The sequence below is a fragment of the Gastrolobium bilobum genome, unplaced genomic scaffold (genome assembly GCF_033153095.1).
Source record: "Gastrolobium bilobum isolate Gb01-03AN ecotype WA unplaced genomic scaffold, APGP_CSIRO_Gbil_v1 utg22960, whole genome shotgun sequence".
NCBI classification, from domain to species: domain Eukaryota; kingdom Viridiplantae; phylum Streptophyta; class Magnoliopsida; order Fabales; family Fabaceae; genus Gastrolobium; species Gastrolobium bilobum.
In genome coordinates this window covers 4257-11865 of record NW_026896515.1, presented here as the reverse complement: position 1 = coordinate 11865, position 7609 = coordinate 4257, and the positions used below count along the sequence as shown (strand labels likewise).

Sequence of the window (7609 nt, the reverse complement as noted above, 5' to 3'; positions counted from 1 at the left end):
TGCTCATAGCGTCAGATTGGCACCCATAGTGCTATGGTCGCTGGCTCCTACTGATGGGTGGCGCTAATAGCGCAAACTTGGCGCCAAGAGCGCAACAGTTCTGAAGGGAGGTACAAAAACAGGGAAGATTCAACCTATCTTGGTATTTTATCCATAACTTGAGTTATACTAATCCTATGCACACAAAATTTGTCTTGTTCGAAAGGTAAAAGAAATATGTATAACTTCCATGAAGCTAAAGGTTCCAATTCTATCATATAGGGGTGACAATTTGGGTAACACTCTCTATTTATATTTTAAAAATTTCGTCAGAGTCTCCTTTGTTTTTCCAATAATCCTCAAGTTTGCAAAAGTGTTCCATGACCTCAATATGTAGCTAATAATCATTGGGTGGCACACACAAAGACCAGCAATGCCTTGGGGCTCTTACAATCCATCACGGTTTATATCAAATTACCCAATTTTCATCACTTTACTTATATTTTCAAACTTAACATATTTCAATCACCATAATCCATTTGCATGCATTCTTTGAACTATAAAGCATCATTCACATCCTAGAATAGGCATATTGCCCTTTTATCATATTACATACTTCATGGTTACATCAATTCATGTACAAATTACAAATCTTCCAATTGACATATTACACTTTACAAATCATAACCTTCAAAAACATAATACATACCCCAAAATAAACATGGTACTCAAGACTAAACTTAGACAAAATATACATCATGAACAAAATGATAATAATTCTCCTAATCATATGCATTGTTCATGGCCTAAGTCTAGCCTAGGCCCAACGGCCACCAAAATGCAAAACACATGTAAATCCTCCAGCTCAACCTACGGCTTCTTGCCCGCCGCTCCAACTCCACTGCTACCTCCTGAAATAAAGCCCCCAAGACGGAGTGAGATATACGAATATATCTCAGTAACCCAGAGGTTATGGAGAATACTCCGCCCAATGGCTCACTTCGATGCATATAAATAACATAATATAACATCTGTAAAACGAGATAAAGCAAGGGATTTAGTGAAATAGGGGAGCATTGGGATACAAAATACGACGAAGCTGGAATGGTCAATGCCAAAACCACGCGACGTCCAGCCTATTGGCTCGGTATATAAGCCTATGGGTCTCAACCAAGGCGTGTTCCCAGAACTTCAAACCAAGGCACCCTCCATCCATATCCACCCGAGACTTCCTAGTGTGCTCCTATCCGGATCACACACCACGACCCCAGGTCAACTGGAACTCCCTCATGGAGACCTATCCAGTGGAAGTCCGTAACGCCCGAAGGCAAATAGTTTACTGGCCAGAGACACGGTACATCCTATGTACCAACACACATACAATATACATGACCATGTTATCCTATATTATTTACATACACTTCCTACCATCACCCTCAACGGGCGTGGTGGAACACACATGGGGATCAAATTCCAGTACCAAGAGGTTACCTGTATAATCCTCTCCTGCAGCTCTACTGCAATATGTTTTCCGAGCTAGGTACACAACCAGAATGCCTACACAGAGGACATTCCCAATCAATTACCGTTCACACAACACATGCAAGTTATTAATTCTACAAGCATGGTTCCAAGATACTCACCACAATCCCACTTGGTCCGGGTCCAAGGGAAACCCATCGAGCTCACGGTTCGGGGTTCAAATCCACGTACGGAAACCTACAATGACCATGTATAGATCATTAACACATGGTAGTTCCATCAAAATCCAAAAACGTCAAATTCTCCTCCCCCACTAGTGAGGTTCGGCCATTAGTGTGTTAATTTACAAAATATTTTTCTTTATTTTCTTTCTAATTTTCTTAAGCACTCTTAGGTAACCAAAACACCATTTTAGGTGCCAATTTGCATTCTACACCATTCAAACATCATTTTGCCAATTAATTTGCTCTAGGTTCAATTACACAATTCTACCCTATCAATTATTTTTCCATTGATTTTCCAACCTTCCAACCATCACGCAACCCATCTAATCATATTTAACAAAACAAGACATCAATCATACAATTTTAACAACATCACATCCTTATTTTCTCCACAAGGCCGAATCCACCATAGGCACACCCCAAGGGATTTTCAATTGAATTCAATTGCTCTACACCTCATACAATCTTATTATTAAATCATACAATCATACAATGATCCAATTACACAATCCTAACAACAATCTCCAGCACAAAGTCATGGCATCATCCAAATTTCCTAAGTTATGAATATATTATCACCAATAATTTTTATTGCATTTATAGGTCCAACACATCATTCTAAGACATAATCACCTAATACACATTTTCCATTTGAGCTCTCTAACAACAAAAATCAATCAAAACCACTCTAGGGTCCATGAAACTAAATCATTTAATCAAACCATTAAAGTGTGATGAAACTTACTCAAAAGGTTGCTATAGGGCTCCTCCACATCATACTAAACCATTGGAGCTCGAAACAACTCCATGAACACAAATAAACAACAAAGGGTCGCGGTTTTAGGGAGGGAATTTCTCAAAATATAGTGGGTTTCATGGCTTAATACTACTACCAATGGGTTTGGAAGGTTGTTTTCAACAAATTTCAAGTTAAACTTTCCTTGATTTGGTTAAGATTTGGTGGAGTTAGAAAGGAAAGAAAATTCAAAGGTGCTTGGCCATGGGTGGGGGGTTGTACGCGGGTTCATCAAGGGAGGAGGAGAGAAGTGATGATGAATACTCCATTGCTTAGGTGTCTTAAGTGATTTTAAGTGAGGTGGGCCCCACCGCCACCTCACGCGATTTCAAACTAATTCGAATTTCCCTCTGATTCCACTAAACGTCCATAAATTCATAACCTATTTAGAAACTATAATTTTTAACATTAACCATTGTCCTTTAATTACTCTTGATCAGATGAATCCTGAGTTTTCTGGTCGTTCGGAGAAAATGCAGTTTTAAGCTGTTACGCGCGCCGTAGGCACGCTTCCCTAAACTTACTAATTTCCATCAATTTTCCGCAGAAATCATATTTCCTAGTCCTATATACCATTATAACTTGTATTCAAAACCTAGAGCTCAAAACTCAATCGGCACGTTTTACGATGCAATCGTACCGTAATATTTTTACCCGGTAAAAATACTATTCACTGAATTTTCTGAAACTTGCGTAACCACTCAATTTATCGTTCTGAATCCATTTCCAGGGTTATTTTCATCATTTGAGACCTTCTACTCAATTTTACCTTCATAGGGTTGTGCGTTTGGCTAATTACCGTTTTACCCTTTCTTTATATTTTAGCCTAATTTCCAGGATTTTCACTAATCCTTCCCTTTAATCCTCATTTAATATATTAATATATAGTTTAGAAATGCGAGGTGTTATACCATTGGGCGGAGTATTCTCCAGAACTTCTGGGTTAGTGAGATATATTCGTATATCTCACCCCGCTTTGGCGGTTTTATTTCAGGAGGTAGCAGTGGAGTTGGAACGACGTGCAAGAAGCCCGCAGGATGATTTCAGACATAGGATTCCATTTATTTTGCATTCTGTTGTCCATTGTGCCTAGGCTAGACTTAGGTTATGAACAATGCATATGATTAGGAGATGATTATCATTTTGTTCATAATGTATTTTGTCTAAGTTTAGTCTTGATTTATCATGTTTATTTTGGAGTATTTATTATGTTTTACTTGGAGGTTATGGTTTATAAATTGTAATATGTCATTTGGAGGATTTGTAATTTGTACATGAAGACTTGATGTAATATGGAAGTATGTAATATGATGAAAGGGCAATAAGCCTATTCTAGGATTGATTTATGTTTTATGTGGCAAGAAGCATGAAAACTAATATTGTAATTGAAATTGATTAAATTGAGAAAGTAAGCACGAAAGATGTATAATGATTAATTTGATTATAAACTGTGTGGGTTGTGATGAACCCTTAGTTCATCATGGTTTTTAGCAGGAATTAGGATCAAATTGTGTGATTAAATGATGAAAAAACAAGGTTAATGTCCTAAGATGTCCTCAATTACAAGTTCAAGAGCTTTATTGGAAATTTGTAAGATTCTTGTAGGAAAAGCAAGCTTGAAAGGCAACCGGAGAAGGAAGAAGATTCTGGAGCTCAAGAGGAGAAAAATTGCCTAAGTGTTGAGCTCTAAAACGTCCACACTGAGCGTTTTAGCTCCCTGCTACAGGAAGAGGCCAAAACTTGCTGGTTATGAGCGCTAAAACGCCCACACAGAGCGTTTTAGCGCGCTGCTGCACTTAGAAGATGGAAAATTGCTGGTCTTGGGCGCTAAAACGGCCTGCAATAAGCGTTTTAGCGCCCTGAAGTGGAAAAAGGATTTTGGTCTTCACCGCTAAAACGTCTAAATCAAGAGTTTTAGCGTTGGCGTCAGTTAAAGTCAGTTGAGCATTCACCAAGTTTGGACGCTAAAATGGTCATTCCTTAACGTTTTAGCGTTGGAATCAGTTAAAAGCAGTTGAGCATACGTAAAGCATGGACGCTAAAACGGTCACTTATGGACGTTTTAGCGCTCACATCAGTTTTCTGTTTTTAATTGTAACACTATATAAGGCAAAGCCTTGACACTTAGGAAAAGGGGTATCTGAGGGATCTGAACTTTCTCTCTCTCTTAAACTTTAGTCTGACTTCTCTCTAAATTCTCTTAGTGTTTAGTTTTTGTATTAGGATTTCTTTGTAATAGTTTGGAGATTGAAGACTTTCAACATGGAAATGAAGTATGCTTCTTCTTCTCTTATCTATTCCTTAGTTATGTCTGAGTAGAGTCTTTGTAGTCTGAATGCAATAGAACTCCATGATAATATTATGTTAATTTGATTAATATGATGAAGTTGTTTTCATGTGTTGATTTGAGATTTTCTGATTTAATTATTTCTATCAAGGAAGTAGTATAGAACAGGGATGTTTATATGACTTCTGTATTTGATAATCTCAACATCAGAATTCTAGTACTCAAGGGATTGATGCTAGAGTTCTGATGTAATCTTAAGACTTTAGTATTTCATGCATGTATTAAGAAAGAGATCACCAAGGGATTGGGATTTCTGATTAATGTATCTATCAGGGTAGTAAGGGATTACATCTTGATGATAAGTAAAAGGTTGATTAACATCACATGGAAAGGAATTCATCATATGATCAGTTTTTACATGGGTTATTATGGAGGAAAGTTGTTTTCTGACTACTTGTTGTTTTATTAATTCCTAATCCATATTTACTTTGTGTCAAATTACTTACAATCAATTTTCTGGTGACAAATTATTCATGATTTTTACAAACTCATATCTGATTCAAATTAGTTTTCTATGGTTTATTGGTGTTTGAACACAATTCCTCGTGGGAACGATCTTTATTCATCATTTTATTACTTGTACGACTAGTGCACTTGCTAAATGTCCAACAAGTTTTTGGCGCCGTTGCCGGGGAATTTGTTTTTCAACACTAACTGATACTATAGAATTCTGAGATTGAATCCTTTTATTTTCAGTATTTTTGTTTATGTTAAGTTTCTGGTCAATTTTGATTCTGGAATATGCGAGGTACACTTGATCCGAATTTGTTGTTGTATGATCCAGAATTAGAAAGGACATTGAGGAAGCACAAAAGGGCAGCCAGGCAAAGGAGATAGTTGCAAGAAATTGGTGAATCAAGTACGGTTAATCAGGAAGAGATAATGGCAGAGAATCACAGACCACCACCACCACAGAGGACACTGGGAGAGTGCATGACTCCTGCAGTGATTCCTCCAATTGGGAGTGTTGTGCGCCCAACAGTGGAGCCCAACAACTTTGAATTGAAGCCTGCTTTGATACATTTGGTGCAGAAGGATCAGTTTGCTGGAACCAGTGCAGAGGACCCTTACTTGCACATAGAGAACTTTCTATTGTTGAGTGATACTGTGAAGATAAATGGTGTCACAAGAGATGCAATTTTGTTGAGACTATTCACTCATTCACTGACGGATGATGCAAGGAGATGGCTGCAATCATTGCCACAAGGAAGTATAACAACTTGGGATGATCTGCAAACCAAGTTCTTGCAGAGGTTTTTCTCAGCATCCAAGAGGGCCAAGTTGAAGGATGAGATTACAAGCTTTAAGCAGAAAGAGTCAGAATCCATTTATGAGGCTTGGGAGAGATTCAAGACTTTGTTGAGGAAATGTCCACAGCATGGAATTGAGGCATGGCAACAAGCAGCAATCTTCCTGCAAGGAATGACCACTAACACTAGAACCTTGGTGCATGCCACTGCTGGTGGATCATTGACTACCAAGACCCCTCAAGAAGCCTTGGATATCTTTGAGTCGTTGGCATCTCAGGAATTTGATAATGCCCCAGTGGCTGACAGAAGGACAGGAGTCATCAGGTTTGATGGGTATGATGCTCTGTTGGCAAGGAATGATCAACTGATGCAGACACAGAGATAACAGCAGCAATAGTTGGATACCCTTATTAAGCAACTCTATTCACAAAAGGTAGCTTCTGTGGAAACAAAGAGTGTATGTGCTATATGTGGCAAAGGCCATGTGACAGAGGAGTGTGATTATGGGGGATCACTAGAACAAGCAGAGGTGAATGAAGTGTGGTATGATCAGAATAATCAAAGGAACTACAACAATCAGGGAAGGAATGTTTATGTGCCACCATGGAAGAACAAGAATCAACACCCAGGATTCAGCTATAGTTCCAACCATCAATTGAACACACCATTACATCCTCCACCACCACATATAAAGGAGCAGTCAAGTGATCCTGCTGCATGGGAGAAAGCGTTTGCTCAGTTATCTAAGACAACTCAGGATTATATCCAGGGGTCTAATTCATTCAGGGAAGAGACAACTGCATTCATGCAGGAGACCAGAACTTCTTTCAGAAATCAGGAAGCATCAATCAGAAATTTGGAGACCCAGATTGGTCAATTATCAAGACAGATATCAGAGAGACCACAAGGGAAATTTCCAAGTGATACACTAGTGAATCCTAAGGAGCACTGTAAAGCAATTATGACAAGAAGTGGGTTGGTACTTCAACCAGTGAAAAAGAATGTGGAAAATAAAAAGAATGAAGAAGAGGTTGTGGTTGAAGATGTAGTCTCTAATGATGAAGTAGAGAAGATGAGAAAGGAGAAAAGTGAGAAGGAAGTAGTTGTTAGAGATGTTATAGTTGGAATTGATAAAGAAGAGGAAGGGAAAGACAATAAGAATGAAGGAGAGGTAGAAGTTGGTAAAAATGCTTCCCAGCAAAAGATGATGAAGTGGGAAAAGAAGAAGATGGCTGACAAGAAAGAACAGCCAGTTATTTTATCTCCCTATGCTAAAGTTCCCTGCCCTCAGAGGTTGAAGCAAGAGATTCAGAAACAGCACTATGCAAGATTTCTGGATATCTTCAAAAATTTACAAATTAACATACCATTTTCTGAAGCACTGGAAAATATGCCTCACTATGCAAAGTTCATGAAGGATCTTCTTACTAAGAAGAAGAAATTAACTGATGGTGAGACAGTGGCCCTAACAGCAGAGTGTAGTGCCCTAATCCAGAAGAAGCTTCCAACAAAAATGAAAGATCCTGGAAGC

At 38.4% G+C, this 7609-nt stretch overlaps 1 non-coding gene across 1 annotated transcript; it reads right to left on the bottom strand.

The window, feature by feature from the left end:
* Positions 1 to 6106: 6106 nt before the first annotated feature.
* LOC133300200 (small nucleolar RNA R71) lies at positions 6107 to 6213 on the bottom strand. Its single transcript, XR_009750028.1, has one exon. It is a non-coding gene; the product is annotated as a small nucleolar RNA R71 (small nucleolar RNA).
* Positions 6214 to 7609: the final 1396 nt, after the last annotated feature.